This window comes from Phalacrocorax carbo, chromosome 10, assembly GCF_963921805.1.
Source record: "Phalacrocorax carbo chromosome 10, bPhaCar2.1, whole genome shotgun sequence".
In the NCBI taxonomy this organism is placed as follows: Eukaryota; Metazoa; Chordata; class Aves; order Suliformes; family Phalacrocoracidae; genus Phalacrocorax; species Phalacrocorax carbo.
In genome coordinates this window covers 25,153,282-25,169,597 of record NC_087522.1, presented here as the reverse complement: position 1 = coordinate 25,169,597, position 16,316 = coordinate 25,153,282, and the positions used below count along the sequence as shown (strand labels likewise).

The following is a 16,316-nucleotide window of genomic DNA, read 5'->3' as shown; positions in this document are numbered from 1 at the left end:
TGACTCCCTGGCTCTCCAGTCGACGAATGAGCTCGTGGATGGGGATCAGAGAGTCTCTGTTGGTGCGATATTGCCGCCGGTGCACTGTTGTGGTGGCGATCGGCACCTGTTGTTCTTTGACCTTCAGCAACCCCACCACAGAAGGGTCCTTCGAGAGACCGGGCAAGGTAGACAGCTGTTTAATTTCCGCCGTCTCCAAGGCGGCTACACCAAAAGCCCACTTGTAACCTTTTGGGTCCTTGAAATACCCTCTCCTGAGGCAGTCTATGCCAAGGATGCACGGAGCCTCGGGGCCAGTCACAATGGGGTGCTTCTGCCACTCATTCCCAGTTAGGCTCACTTCGGCCTCCAATACAGTTAGCTCTTGGGATCCCCCTGTCACTCCAGCAATGCTGATGGGTTCTGCCCCTTTATAGTTCGATGGCATCAAGGTGCACTGTGCACCAGTGTCCACTAAAGCCCTATATTCCTGTGGGTCAGATGTGCCAGGCCATCGCATCCACACAGTCCAGTAAACCCGGTTATCCCTTTCCTCCACCTGGCTGGAGGCAGGGCCCCCCTAGTCCTGATCATAGTATTCATCACTCACCCGGTAGATATGAATCACGGGTGTCTCTGTTAAGATCAGTCAGGCCATCAGCACTTCTGCTCCTCTGTCTGGAGAATTGCTTACGGGAAACTGGGGCAGCAGCTCTCCTGGAGACACTCCCCTGAGTAATTGTTCTCCCTTGCAGCTCACGTACCCGTGCCTCTAAGGCTGAGGTAGGTTTTCCATCCCACTTCTTCATGTCCTCTCCGTGATCACGCAGGTAAAACCATAGGGTGCCCCGTCGTGTGTATCCCTTCTCTTGAGCCAAGGGACGATTACTCCTAATGGCTGAGATACTGGTCCGTACTGGTGGGGAGTAGGACAGATCTTCTTTGAGTTGTTGGACCTCTCGGGACAGTTTCTCAACAGCAGAGACGAGCGAGGAAGAGAGATTCGCTTCATATTCCCGGAGTCTATCAATCAACTCAGCCACCGTTGGTGTCTCGTCATCTTTCCAGGACATCACTGCCAATGAGTTTGCATACAAGGATGGTGCGCTCCGTACAAACTTCCGCCACATGGGTCATGTGCACTGGGCTTCATCTGGATCTTTGGAGGACCGTTGATCGTCCAGGTCACCATAAACCACCTCAGGCACGGCTAATTCCCTTAGATACTGGATGCCTTTCTGCATGGTCGTCCATTTTCCTAGGCGAAATACAATATCTTCTTTGAAGAGATACCATTCCTTCACTCCGGGCAGGAGCCGCCTCCAGAGGCTGAGGGCTTGTGTTCCTTTTCCAATTGCTTTATCAATGCCCCCTTCCCTAGAGAGGGATCCCAGTTGTTTGGCTTCCTTCCCCTCTAATTCCAAACTACTGGCCCCATTATCCCAGCATCGGAGCAGCCAGGTGATAACGTGCTCACCTGAATGACGCCCGAAATCTTTCCGTATATCCCGCAACTCACTCAAGGATAGAGATCGGGTAGTTTCCGTTTCTTGTACACATGGTTCCTCCTCCTCCTCCTCTTCTCGTGATGGCCCTGGTTCCACGTAATCTCTTTCTAAACGAGTTGACCTTCTCTTCAGTGATTTCTTCTTGCGTATAGGGGCGACTGATACTGGCACAGGTTGGTCCTCTAGTTTAGCTGCAGTGCTTGTCGCTGGGGTTGGAGTAGCTGCAGTGCCTGTCGTAGGGGGTTGGGTGGTCGCAGTGCTTGTCACGGGGGTTGGAGTAGCTGCAGTGTCTGTCGTAGGGGGTTGGGTGGCTGCAGTGCTTGTCGCTGGGGTTGGAGTAGTTCCCTTCTCTTTCCCTTGGGGGTACTGAATAGTGTTAAATAGGGCTCGATAGGCATAAGCCAGACCCCAGCACATGGCAGTGATCTGTATCTCTCTGGAATTGCCAGGGTGACAACATACTTCCTCCAAATGTTCTACTAATTTTTCAGGATTCTGCACTTGTTCAGGGGTGAAGTCCCACACCACGGGGGGTGCCCACCGTCTTAGGCATTTGCCCATACTTTCCCACATACCCTGCCACGCATAGCTATCGAGCTTCGGGACAGATCTCTGGATTATATTCTTAACTTGCTTACTAACCTTAGACAGATCTGATACCACCTGCCAAAGCAATATCAACAGATGTATCTTAACTACACAAGGATGTTCAAGATACTAAAAAGGTGTTGTATGAAGGAGGAGACATTACATAAGATATTAGCTACGGTGCCATTCTGTATTTCCTCCATAAAAAACTCCTCAGAGGAGGAGGTATAATTGCTAATTGCCTCCATGAGGTGGTAGCTGTAGTACAGTAACGGCTTCCATGCAAGACCTAAATAACCGATAACAGTCAAGGCCAGTGTTTTAATAACAAGTCTCCTAGGCAAAATATCTCTAATCACTGCAGAGCACAGCCAGCTGACAGAACCAACAGCAAGTTTTAACATGTACTTTACAATCAGCATGGTAAAGACTGGACAAACTAATACTGTGAGCAGATGAATCAATGCTGTGACCAGCAACTGTTATTATCTCAAACCCTTCGTGCCCCACGTTGGGCGCCAAAAATAGACTGTCGTGGTTCAGCCTCAGCTGGCAACTGAACACCCCGCAGCCGCTCGCTCACCCCCCCCCACCCCTGCGGGATGGGGAAGAGAATCTGACGAGCAAAAGAACTTGTGGGTTGAGATAAGCACAGTTTAATGATTACAATAAAATGATAATGATAAATGATTATGATAATAATGACAATAATGTTAATATAATAAAAGGGAAAAGGAAGGGAAAGGGAAAACAGGGGAAAAAAAACCACGGAAACACAAACGACACAACCGCTCCCCACCCGCCGACCGACGCTGCCCGTCCCCGAGCCACGATTGCTCCCTCCCTCCCCCGCCAGCCCCTCCCAGTAACATACTGGGCATGACGTGACATGATATGGAATATCCCTTTGGTCAGTTTGAATCCGCTCCCTTAGCTGTGCCCCCTCCCCTCCCAGCTTCTTGTGCTCCCAGCAGAGCATGGGAGGCTGGACATGTCCTTGACTAGTATCAGCGCTGCCCAGCAGCAGCCCAAACATCTGTGTGTTATCTCAACAGGTTTTTTTTCCATGCTAATTTCAAAGCACAGCACTATACCAGCTAGAGTGAAGAAAATTAACTCTATCCCAGCCAAAACCATGACAGTAACAAAGGTGGTGGAGCTGGTGTTCAGCAGTGTTTGTCCCTCATATGTTCTTTTCTTTTGCTTGTTTAGCTGCTGGTTTCACCTGCTTGCAGATAAACACACTCTCCACCTTAGAGCAGGTCTCTATGATCTGTTTAAAACTTAGTTACTTTTCCTGCTGAATTACTGAATTACTGAAACCCAGCTTTTGGAAACAACCTCCTCTGCAAGGAACTACCAGGACAATCTATTTACTTTTCACTAGTCTTATCTTTCTTTTTTGTTTGAAAAAATTGTCAGCCACCATGTAAGAGGGGTCACTGGGAGAAGGTTATGGAAGTGACTGCTGGGGACAGAGCACAAAGAGCAGGAAGCTGATATGAAGAAAGGCGTCTGCAAGTCCTGCAGGTGCATAGATAAATGAGTGGAATGCCGTAGATCATATGTGGTGTCAGTGTCTTCATGCATGTCTTGTTGCTTTTTAACCAATTGCAGTGATGATAGGCTGGAGCAGGTGTACTCAGGTCTGTGGCTCACGTGAGAATTCTGGTAACAAAGTTTTGCCCTTCAGATGTTGATTGGAAACAGGTTGCAGCGTGTATGAGGTATGAGGCACAGAGAGGACAAAGTTATCAGAAGTAGTCAGCATGGATTCACCAAGGGAAGATAATGCTTGACCAACCTGATGGCCTTCTACGATGCTGTGACTGGCTGGGTCAATGAAGGGAGAGCAGTGGGTGTTGTGTCTCTCGACTTCAGTAAGGCATTTGACAATATCTCCCATAGCATCCTCATGGACAAGCTAAGGAAGTGTGGGTTGGAGGAGTGGACAGTGTGAGGGATAGAGAACTGGCTCAACAACAGAACTCAGAGGGTCGTGATCAACGGGGCAGTCTGGATGGAGGCCCGTAACTAGTGCTGTTCCCCAGGGGTCTGTGCTGGGCCCAGCCCTGTTCAATATATTCATCAGTGACCTGGATGATGGGATAGAGCGTAACCTCAGCAAGTTGGCTGGTGATACCAAGCTGGGAGGAGTGGCTGATACACCAGAAGGCTGTGCTGCCATCCAGCGGGACCTGGACAGGCTGGAGAGCTGGGCCCAGGGGAACCTCATGGGATTCAACAAGAGCAAGTGCAAGGGTCCTGCCCCTGGGGAGGAACAACCCCATGCACGAGTACAGGCTGGGGGGGACCTGCTGGAAAGTGGCTCTATTGAGAAGGACCTTGGAGTGCTGGTGGACAGCAAGCTGACCCTGAGCCACCAATGGCCAAGAAGGCCAACAGTATCCTGGGGTGCATTAAAAGGAGTGTGGGCAGCAGATCAAGAGAGGTTATCCTCCCCCTCTACTCTGTCCTAATGAGACCACATTTGGAGTACTGTGTGCAGTTTTGGGCCCCCCCAGTTTGAGAAGGACAGGGAACTGCTGCAGCAAGCCCAGCGGAGAGCTACCAAGATGATCGGGGACAGGAGCATCAACCTTATGAGGAAAGGCTGAGAGACTTGGGTTTGTTCAGCCTGGAGAAGAGAAGACTGAGGGGGGATCTTGTCAATACTTAAATATCTAAAGGGCAGGTGTCAGGAGGATGGAACTGGACTCTTCAGTGGTGCCCAATGACAGGACACGGGGCAATGGGCACAAGCTGGAACACAGCTAAACGTGAGAAAAAAACCTGCTTCCCTGTGCGGGTGCCAGAGCAGGGGCACAGGCTGCCCAGGGAGGCTGTGGGGTCCCTTCCCTGGAGACGTTCAAAATCCACCTGGACGTGTTCCTGTGCCCCTGCTCTGGGTGTGCCTGCTCAAGCAGGGGGTTTGGACAAGATGATCTCCAGAGGTCCCTTCCCACCCCTACCATTCTGAGATTCTGTGTCAGCCTGTTCTTTTTTTGAGTGTCCTGTAGTTCACTCTAGTCATGTTTCAGTGTATAGACGGTTGCCAACTGATAGATTTGCATACATATTAGATCACAAGTTTGCTGCCTCCTTGCGCTTCACATTACCGCGTGGTAGTCTGCACTTCTTAGATGTAAGATGAGTTTGTGTTCAGTCCAGAAGTGTGGTATTGAAAGGCTCTGAGGCTGCCACCTTTTAAAGGGTGGGTGCCATTAAGCTAAATCAAGACACTAAATTCATGGCACTAAATTCATGACACTAATATTCATTGGGAGAGCAATGCCACATGAAGGCGGGAATCCCTTTAGGCGTTGAGCTGGTATTCCACTTAGCAGATGAAGTGAACTAGTGTGTACTACTACTCGCTGTGCCCTGGAGGTCTGTCGCAAGAGGTGGTGCAGAGCAGTGTGAATTCCCCTGACCCCTCTGCTGTCCTGCTGCGACGCTGACTTCTCTGTGTGGCTGCTAGTGCTTGTAGCCTCCCCAAGGCTTACATCCTTTGTTAATAGTTACGTCCTTTGTAACTGTGACGGGTGCTAATGCTCACTGCAGTTTGTATGTCTGTCTTGGCTCTGAATAGCTCAAGGTTTGATTCAGTTCATGAAGCTTTGTTTTTTGTAGCATGGAATGAAATCCACAGTGTCTTGTACAGTAGAAACACCTCTACTGAATTAAAAAGCAATTTGGTTTTTAGTGCTCATAACCTTTCCTATCTGGTCACATCCTAACAAGAGCTTTCCCATTTAGAACCACCCCTGGTGGGACTTCTAAAACATTGTCATGTAGAACATGAACAGGTGAGACCAAAATTGAGGAGCAGACTGCATGCTGCTTAATACCTCTGCTGGCTTCTCTTGTGGAGGACTGCCATGGGAGGAAGGCAAGGGGTCCAAATATCGGTTGTTCCTTATTTCATCTTGAGTGCCCAGCACCCCTGCTCAGGAGCAGGTTCAGGAAGGGCTCAGTGCTCACACGCTTTTGAAAATACGAACCCCAAAACCTCAGTGTTCTGAGAAAACCATTTCAAAACCACGCACTCAAAGCACCTTGTATAGGGCTAGCTATATAATGCAGGCATCCACAAGAGAGGAAGGGTTTCTTCAGCAGATGGAGCCTCTGGTAATTGAATTAAAATACCCCCTAAAGATGTATCTGGTTCAGAGGCAGCATCCTTTGGAATTAGCTTGTTGGGAAGTAGGTGTGGAGAGTCTCAAATTGATTCAGTGCTATGCAGTGTGCATATTTTAATACTTTGTGGTGAGATCTGCCTCGAATGTGAAATTATTCTGAGAAAATTCTCTTCGCGATAAATCCCTATGCTTTGCAGAGGATCACTGCAATTGCCTGTCCGTGCCAGTCCAGGTTTTTTTCCTCTGAGAATTGCATATCCTCTCATCTAGTAATGGGTTCAATGTGTCTGCATCTAGTTATCAGCAATGCTAAAAAGATGGTGGTCTGTCCAGCTGCCTGGTGCATCATGTTTCTCTGCTGGCTGGCTCCATTCTTCAGGCTCTTCAGCCTCTCGCAACGATGCACCCCAGCAGCGTAAAGCCCTGGTGCATTGTTTGCCTTTTAAGAATAGCTTCTGGAGGGTGGAGTAAACACGGAGACTGAAGGAGGAGCTGTCTCCCTTTGCCCGTAACAGAGGGATGTTAGCAACCCTGCACAGGGAATGCTTTCACAACTCTGAACTGGGGTGGCTAGAGATCTGGTTATGCTTGAGTCCTCCCTGCAAGTGTCCTTTTGAAAGGCAGCATCTGCACAGTGGCCTTTGACCACGGCCATTTAAGCAAATGCGTATCCTGGATTTTTGCTGCCTGTTATCCACAAGATAAATTGCATTTTCTAAAGATGATTTTCATTGATAAAAGGACTGAAAAGGGAGGGAAGATGGCCAATTTTGCACTGAAGATGCATCCCGAAAGCTTATATTTGGATTTTGTTATTCATGCATGCATTTAAGAAAAAAATGAAATTAATTATTTCCAAATTGCGCAGGGAAGCCTAGGTATCCTGACTGCCAGGGGGCTCAGTCATTGCAGATGCAAGAGAAGTAGACTGGCAATATGGAGGCTTGAAACAGTATCTCCATTCTGATATTGTTTTTTATTCCATTTCTATTTCTGTTTCTGTATGTGAATTTGATATCCAAGACGAATGATGGCATTAGGTGGAAGATGCCCTCATAAAATTCCATTTAATATGTCTATGAATCTTAGAGATAAATTTTGAGAACGGTTTTAAGTCTTCAGTTATTAGCAAGTTCATTTCCCTCACCCAATTCTTCAAGATATGCTGAAGCACTGACTAGTTAATGACATTTATTTTCCACCATGAGAAAGGGAACTTGGTACAGAGCTCAGTGTTAAAGAAGCTTAACCTGCTACTTATCAGTGTGTGTATTATGTCACTGGGCTTCTGGAGGTCCTTACTGGTTCTCAGATTGGGTAGCAATCTTTCTAAGAGTATGGCCACCCTAAGAACAACTACCAAATGCTTTGCTTATATCTATTCAGATCACACCTGCTGCCTTTTCTTCCCTTACTTTTTTCTAATTCTATCTACAAAAGCATTTAAATTTCATGCAAGCAATTATTTGACTTACTGCCTACTGCATGTGGCTCACTCTTTCTTTGTTTTCATATATCTTCTTTTTTCTCTTTGTTATGTTACTGTCTTTAAGAATAAAAGTTATGCTTAGAAAAGAGTAATTGTCAATTTAAGTATGGATATTTTTTTTTTTTTAAGAATGCTGTTAAGTTGGCTTTTTTGGCCTTTTGTCACTTCCTCAGTTTTTTGTAAGCTGTTCAAAATCAGGAGTGAATGGCTCCAAAAAAAGTTAACTCAATCTCCCCCACCTCCGCTTTAATGAGTGCAATTAGCTGCTACGTCTGCCTTCTTCTCTTACTCCCTAATTGCACAAGTACCCTTGGATATTTTTTTAACTGGAGACTTCAGAGAGAAAATTCAGTATCTTGTCCGCTTCGAGTCATCATTGATTTTTGTCCTTAGCCTTGCTGATGAATAGACTTTTTCATTCTAGTACCATTTTCCTTGTGTATTTTTAGAATGCCTTTTACCTCTTTGGTAGCACCAGTCCGTCCTGCTTTCTTATAACCTTTTGTTTTCTCCGCAGGTCTATACTAGACCTTCCTTGCTCAGTTGTTTACTACCTTGGCTTTCCAATAAGAAAATTAATTTTCTGGTCTTTGATCCAGTTTATTTGTGGAGTTTTATTCATTATCCCTTAGGCCCGTGCTTTCTAGCAAGACTGTAGAGGATCTAGCTAGCAAATAAAACAGCCAACTTTTTCTCCATTATCTTTCCCTTTTTTAAATCCCCAAGCTATCTGGTTCTGTAAATGGTCTCAACTCAATGTCTACAAACTGTGAATAATTGGAGTAATAATTGTGGATTTGGGGTTTGTATTGATTTTCTCTCTCTCTTTCTCCTTTTTTATTAATTTTTGAGAATGTTTCCCCTGTGTGCTAAACACAACACTTCTTAGTTGGCTAATTTCAAAGCTGCTGAAGATCAAAAATATAAAACTTGGCTTGCCCTGTGGATCTCACTGAGAACAGACCAAGCCAAGATCTTGGTTCTGGAGCTTAGCAGCTTTGTACGTGCACATCATAATGTCCTATTTAAAAAAGTATTTGCTATGCTTGCTAATTTTAAACATTTATTTTGAACTTGATTTCTCCCATTCTAAGTCAATTTTCCTAGTTTAGTTTGTTGTCATAAGATCTACAAAAGACGCCTACTTCCAAGGTGCCTTTAAACCAGTGTAAATGTTAGTTTCTGCTAAAACGCTAGTGGAAGTTCAAAGGTGACTAAGGAGTGACTTTGGCTCTCGAGACTTGTAGCAGTTTAAGATGTTTAAGGCCTTAGAAGGCTTAAGCAATTTGCACTCCCCCAGAGAATCCTGATGTCCTAAATTGTCTAAGGCACTGGAAGAGCTGATAGATCATAAACAGCTTAAGATATTCTTGAGGGTTCAAAGCTTATCTGGAGTAGCGTCTGCCTGTAATCACTTAACGAGCAATTAACTTAACAAGCAATTAACGAGCCTTTAGGTTTTTAGAGGACTTCTAGCAAGTTACCCATCTTTAGAGCTTGGTTTAAGGTGACACCAAGCTAAATTGTCCTTATTTAAGTAATTTAAAGCTCTGTGTTCTGGATCCTGTTACTCACCTTCCAGAGGATCCCTACGTACTGCTTGGTGTGGTTGGAGCCAGGTAAGTGAAGGATACCATGGAATACTGGCAGGCTTTTGAGTGAGAAGAAAATCAGTGAAAATTCAGGAAATACCTATTTGGTCTATTTCTGCCTTCTTTATTCCAGGCTATTTGGCCTGGGTGGCATGTTCTTATTCACATAAACGTGTGTGTTTGTTGTTTGTTTTTTTTTAATAGTGCTAAAACTACTGTGAGGACACTGTATGATACACAAAAATCTTACCACTGTTGTAGGAGCAAATCTTAACTCTGGGTCTTCCTTGCATGAATGTTTTGTCCATCTGCTTACAGTAATGCATTAATTCAAATATTTAGCATTTAATGAGGGCCTCAGTATGCCCCCTCCAAACTGGGCTAGATCTCTTCTAGATGTCAAAGTAGCTGATGTCAGGTTACAAAATCAGTAGTGCAGGAGTCATGTTTGGGACTAAGAAGGTTCCCCTTTTTCTCTCAGGCACAACTTAGAGCTTCCTAGGTCATGCTGAGCGTGGTGTAAAAAAGCTCTGGGAAAAGCTGCTTTGAAATATTGTTGTGACATTTTGGTAGGAGAATTGATACTGGCGTGAAGGCTGTCTTTGAAGGACTTCTCTTGTCCTTATTCTTAACACAGGTTTTGCTATGTGGCTTTGTGTCCCTTAAGTGCAGCACTCTCAACTTCAGTGTTTGCACTTGGGTCGCAAGATAATTGAACATCCAGAGTTTCATACAAAAATCTTTCGTTCTGCTCTGTCATTGTCTTGGTGCTTAATTGCCATTTTTCACTCCTGAGGAATGTGTTGGAAGACTGATTCTTAATTTAAGACTTTCTCCCTTGGAATGTAAGACAAAATCCTATTATGCTACCTGTGCCTGTGTCCTCCATTTCAACTCATGAGACTGCTCATCTGCTTCACACAGACTGGAGGTAGGTTATGAATGCTGACTCCTGGAAGTCACTCGAGTTTTAGCTGTAGTGATCCTGCAAACTTGTGCATATTCACGCTGTTGAGACAGAGTTTATAAGGCTGACCTCATTTAAATAGTGGGAGTTTGAATAGACCCTCTTCAAAAATCCCAGTATTTAACCTAGCTGGCAGGACTGCACAATCAAATAAACACGGCCAGTCATCTTGCATAGTGTTCTGAGTTCACTTGGCATCCTCCCTGAAGTAGGCACCTGGCTACCAGCTGCACAGAGCTGCTTGCTGCCCGGTTTCTGCAGTTCCTGTGGCAATTCAGGTAAGCGTCAGGATGTGTATCTTCATGGTTGCTGGTTTCTAGGCGGGTGAAGCTTGCAGGATTCTGGAAAATTAGGGGGCTGTATCAGTGTAAGGAGTAAAAACGCACCATCTGCTAGTCGCAGAGAACGGGTGATCTTCCCATTGTTCCTCTGAATGTGATGAATAGGATAATTTAATATGTAAAGTGCAGATCTTGTGTTCTGTATGACTTATCTTGTTAGGAATTCCTATACTCGGTCTCATGCTCTTCCCCTGGCTAGACCTACATGAGCTGTACCCCAAGGATGTGCTCTAAAGTAGGCCGGTGCCAGTGAAGCTGCTACCTCTTCCTTGGTCAAAGGGAATTACTACCCAGCAGAGCTACTCCAGGAATCCCATTTGCTGGTTCCATACAGTTTGCACTGCAGCCAATTTTCACTTGGATTTGTCTCTGCGCGTGGCTCATCGCCTGCACAGAAAGCTAAATATTTGTGAAGCTGGGTGTTAGAAATTATTGTTTTCCTATTCAGGCAGCTGCTGGGAGTGCCAAACTTTGCCTTGTACTAACAATACCATTGCCTAGCTAATCATGGGAGCCAGGCTTGCTGTGCTGATCATCACACACTGGCAGAAGAGATAATGAGCTGCTGACAAGGATGCATCTGGAATCCGGCCGAGTGTTGCATTGCATGAGATACCATGTGCTGCTAGTTCCTTCCCAAACCAGGACAATGGAGTCCTGATCCTTAGCATAGTGTCCCCACGTTCTCTGTAGCTCGCTATATTTCCTTGATACAGTTGGAATGGTTTAAGAATGACAAGTTCACACAAAGGGAAGAAAGCACCTCTTGGGGAGCTCAAATCCTTTGTAAAGTAACCTGGTTTTGTATGCTTGCGCTTAGTGATCTTGAATGGACAGTATATTTGAGAAGTGAGCTTTAAAGAGTAATTTCTTTTGTGGAGAAAGCAAACCTTGACAGCATGAAAACCAGATATTAACCTAGCTACATGCTGCATGGCATGACTTTGTAGCTATTTTTCTCCATGTTGGGCTTGCCACAATTTTCATGCTGGTAATGGGGTTGTGCTGATATTTTTTAGATGGGAATGCAGGCAGCAATGTCTTAATCAAAATTTAATTCAGTGCTGTAGCAGACAAATGTGCTACTTTTGGGCCTTTCCGTGTGGCAGGATTTGAAAGAGGAGAGCAGTGCATTTACCCGTTGCTGCCACTTTCTTCAGTATTGGGGATGGTTTAAGTGAAAAGACAGTAAGTGCTAGCTGTGCTTTCCTGGACATGCATACTCTACTTGCAAATTATGGGGGTTTTTTTTGTCTTGCCATCTTGCTCCTGAGCTATATTGTTATGGCGAAGGTGGGGAAATTTTGTCCTAATCCCTCCTCCTCTTCAACTGCCAGTTTTGGATATGCCAGTTGAGGGGTTACCCAGATGTCCCGGTTTGTGTTGACCTATGCTTTGTCATTTTACTTTTCAAATACTGGTTAAGCCTATGCAGTAAATTGTATTTCAGCTTTCTTGTCACATATGAATATTTTTGTTGTTAATTCCTAGAGCTTGGTCCTAGTTTCTTCAGGGGGATGTACCTGAACTATGTAGGTAATACCTCCATGCAGCAGGAGAGGCTGTGCTGCCTAAGTTGTTGGCTCTTGTTACTTAATGGGTTCCACTCTGAATCCTTACTTGAATTCCAGCAAAGCATGCGAGTCTGTGCCCTTCATCCTCTCCAAGCTCGTTAATAATGTGAGCTGGACACAGGCGTGAAGGAAAAGTCCATCTCGGACAGATCCCTGCTGGGAAAGCCAGGCTGTGAGCAGCTCTACATTTAGCAAAGCTAATGGAAATTTTCAGGGAGGGCTTAGAGAGCTTAGTGACATCCATAAAAAGGAAGAAAATAAGAACTTGACTAAGTGGACTTCGCTGCCCATGACTGACACAGTGTGGAGAATTGCAATTTTTCACCCTGAAGCCCTGGGCAACAAATGTCCTCCTTACTGCATCCACATCCAAGTGGCAACATGCTCCATGCTACGCAGAGCTTCTACTTTATGCCTTGGAAAACGTAAAGTGCTTCCAGCATTTCCATATCTAGAGTTTGATGGAGCAAAAGTTAAATGCTTACGCTGCCTGAAAAATATTCACTTCTCCAGCGTAAGCTCTGCTTCTGTGAAATGAATAGTCAGGCCTTGATTTGCAAATCTCCCGGGAGATGTACTGTGAAAGGCTTGCTAATTTACAAAATTCAAGCAGTATTTTGCAATGGGAGTTTAAAAACCCTTTAGGCTTTCTGAAAAGGGAGATCGCACTGTTTTAAATAGGTGCGGTTAAACCAGTGCGAATCTTTAAGCTTAGTTGTAAATCTGATTTAAACCAAGGTGACTGTGGTTGTGACACACATCTTGTTGTGTACTTAAGTTGGTTTAAGGTGCTATATGTGATCAAGTTTCTAATGAAGGCATAGTCTTAAAACTGGCACTTAACCCATATAATAGCAGCATTTCTTTGATTAAATCTTTGCCTGTTGAGAAGGGAATTTATGATCTTTGTATAAAAGATAGTGCCCAACCAGTTCCCTCTGTTAAGTTCAGATTATTTGCTTTCCTCGCTGTACTTTGATGCAGCCTGAAACATCTCTTCTGTAGCCTCAATCAATCACCCAAAGGCTGGAAGACCTAATGGGGAGCGAGCGGGATATTGGCCTGGAGGCTGGAGAGGCAGATGTGGTTTCCAGGTCAGAGAGATGCAGATGCGTGCAAAAGAGAACAAAGATTGTGCTGGGGGCTTTATCGCTGGAAATCTTTTGCAAGCGGTGGAGTTGGGAGAGGGTAAGTTGGTTAGCTGGTCTAGGGAAGAATCTGCTGAAAGGTAGTGGTGAGGATGCTCGCTGCTGGAGTAGGGAGTGCCAGCTGTTAATCCTGAGCCACTTCTTTGCCCCTGCAGAGAGACTGGAATACCAGTCACACAGGGGCTGTGGGACCATGCCTGTACTTTGGAAAGTATGAAGAAGTGTGGAAGGAGTGGGAGAAGAGCGTGGGACAATTTAGCTTTATTGTCTAATAACTGCAGATACCAAGCAAACTAGGCTTTTTATAAGGTCGAGCACATATCACCTCGTTGGGTCCTCCACCACTTGCATCACAAAGTTGTCCTCAATGCTCTGCAGGAACCTTCTGATTCGTGCACTGTCGGGTCTCAGGCTTTGGGAACGAAATTGACAGTTGATCCAAACACCGACCCACCATCAGGGAAGGAAGAGTTAGTACATGAATTATTACATGAATTATTACAGGAACTTGACCCCAACAAATCACTGGGCCCTGATGCCATCTACCCAAGGGTGTGGAGAGAGCTGGCTGACATCATCGCAAGGCCACTATCCATAATCTTCGAGAAGTCATGGAGAACGGGGGATGTCCCAGAGGACGGGAGGAAGGCAAAAGTTACCCCTGTCTACAAGAAGGGCTTGAGGGAGGATCCGGGTAACTATAGGCCCATCAGCCTTACTTCAATCCCTGGGAAAGTTTTGGAACGAATCCTCCTGGGGCCATCACAAGTCAGATGAAGCCCGTGATTGGGAAAAGCCAACATGGCTTCACTAAGGGCAGATCGTGCTTGACAAACCTGGTGGCCTTCTAGGACAAAGTGACTTGCCTGGTTGACATGGGATGGGTGGTGGACATTGTCTACCTGGACTTCTCCAAGGCCTTTGATACGGTCCCCCACAGCCTCCTCCTGGAGAAATTTACGTGTTATGGCCTAGACAAGGGGTCTGTGCAGTGGGTGGGGAACTGGCTGGCAGGCCGCACCCAAAGGGGGGTGGTAAATAGCTCCTTTTCCAAGTGGCAACCTGTCACTAGTGGGGTCCCCCAGGGATCGATATTGGGCCCAATGTTATTCAACATCTTTGTAAGTGGTCTGGATACCGGCATCAAGTGTAGCCTGATGAAGTTTGCTGATGACACCAAGTTGAGTGGGGAAGTAGACACTCCAGAAGGGAGAGCTGCTCTGCAGGGAGATCTGGACAGGCTGGAGGAGTGGGCCAGCAAGAACCTTATGAAGTTCAACAAGGGGAAGTGTAAGGTCATGCACCTGGGAAAACATAATCCAGGAGTGCAGCACAGACCGGGACCCACCTGGCTGGAGAGCAGCTCCGTGGAAAGGGACCTGGGGATCCTGGTGGACAGAAAGCTCAACATGAGCGAACAGTGGCTGCTGCAGCCAAGAAGGCCAACGGGATGCTGGGTTGCATCAAAAAGGGCATCGCCAGCAGAGAGAAAGAAGTCATCATCCCGCTCTACTCAGTGCTGGTCAGGCCACACCTGGAGCGCTGTGTGCAGTTCTGGTCCCCGCTATACAAAAAGGATGTGGCCAGGCTGGAAGGGGTCCAGAGAGGGGCCACCAGGATGATCAGAGGACTGGGAAGCTGCCGTATGAGGACAGGCTGGGAGAGCTGGGTTTGTTCAGCCTTGAGAAAAGGAAGCTCAGAGGGGATCTCATCCCCATGTACCAGCACTTAAGGGGCAGCTACAAAGAGGATGGAGACTCCCTTTTTACACGGAGTCCCATGGAGAGGACAAGGGGCGATGGACACAAGTTGCTCTTGGGGAGATTCTGATTGGACACCAGAGGGAAATTTTTCACAGTGAGGACAGTCACCGTTGGAACAATCTCCCCAGGGAAGGGGTTGACTCGGCCACATTGGACACCTTCAGGAGTCGGCTGGACAGGGTGCTGGGCCATCTTGTCTAGGCTGGGCTCTTCCCAGAAGGGTTGGATTAGATGATCCCTGAGGTCCCTTCCAACCTGGGATTCTGTGATTCTGATGTTGCTTTTCCAACAAATAGAATCATAGAATCGTTAAGGTTGGAAAAGACCTCTAGGATCATCAAGTCCAACTGTCAGTCCAACACTACCATGTCTCCTAATCCCAGCCCTGAAGTGTCACATCTACACGTCTTTTAAACACCTCCAAGGTTGGCAACTCTACCACCTCTCCAGGCAGCCTGTTCCAATGCCTGACCACTCTTTCAGGAAAGACTTTTTTTTTCCTAATATCCAGTCTAAACCTCCTCTGACGCTGCTTGAAGCCATTTCCTCTCACTCTCTCACCTCACGTAAAGAGCAACTACCCCACCTCTCTTTGCTGGTCTGTCTTTCCTGAAAAGCCTGTAGCTTTCCATGACCACATTCCAGTCACGCGAGCTATCCCACCGTGTCTATGTGGAATCACCTCCCTCGACCTGCTGGGCATGCTGCTTTTGATGCAGCCCAGGATACGGTTGGCTTTGTGGGCTGTGCATACATTGCCAGTTCACGTCCAACTTTTCACCCACCATTACCTGCAAGTCCTTCTCCACAGGGCTGCTCTGTGGCAGCCGTGTAGTGATATAAAGCACCATTTTGAAACCCCCAAGCCAGCTCACAGGGAGCTGGTGTGTCAGCGTGGCGTAGCAAAACACTGTAGAGAAAGTCTCTTCCATGGTAATACGGCCCATAGTGCTGGAGGTGGGACACGGCAGTGGGTGGGAGATCTCCACTCTGCCTTAGACTGCGTGGTGTGTGCTTGTCCTCTGACATTTCTGTACGGCACAGGGTAAGCTCAATTTGCTCTGATCCTCTGCCGGTCTAAGAGCTGTTGGGCCTTAGAAATAGCGGGAGATGCACTTACAGCATTATGGTTATGGTGGTTTAGTTTCTGTGATTGCCCTTAGCCTTCACTAACAACGTGATGGTTAGCTGTATGTTGTTAACCTTGCCTGTTCCTGTGAAGCGA

General features: G+C 46.4%; 1 protein-coding gene across 4 annotated transcripts in view; it reads left to right on the top strand.

Annotated features, from left to right (window-relative positions):
• Positions 1-16,316, top strand: part of AMBRA1 (autophagy and beclin 1 regulator 1) — a 151,821-nt gene that overhangs the window by 122,353 nt on the left and 13,152 nt on the right. The gene's annotated exons all lie outside the window — the stretch shown is intronic.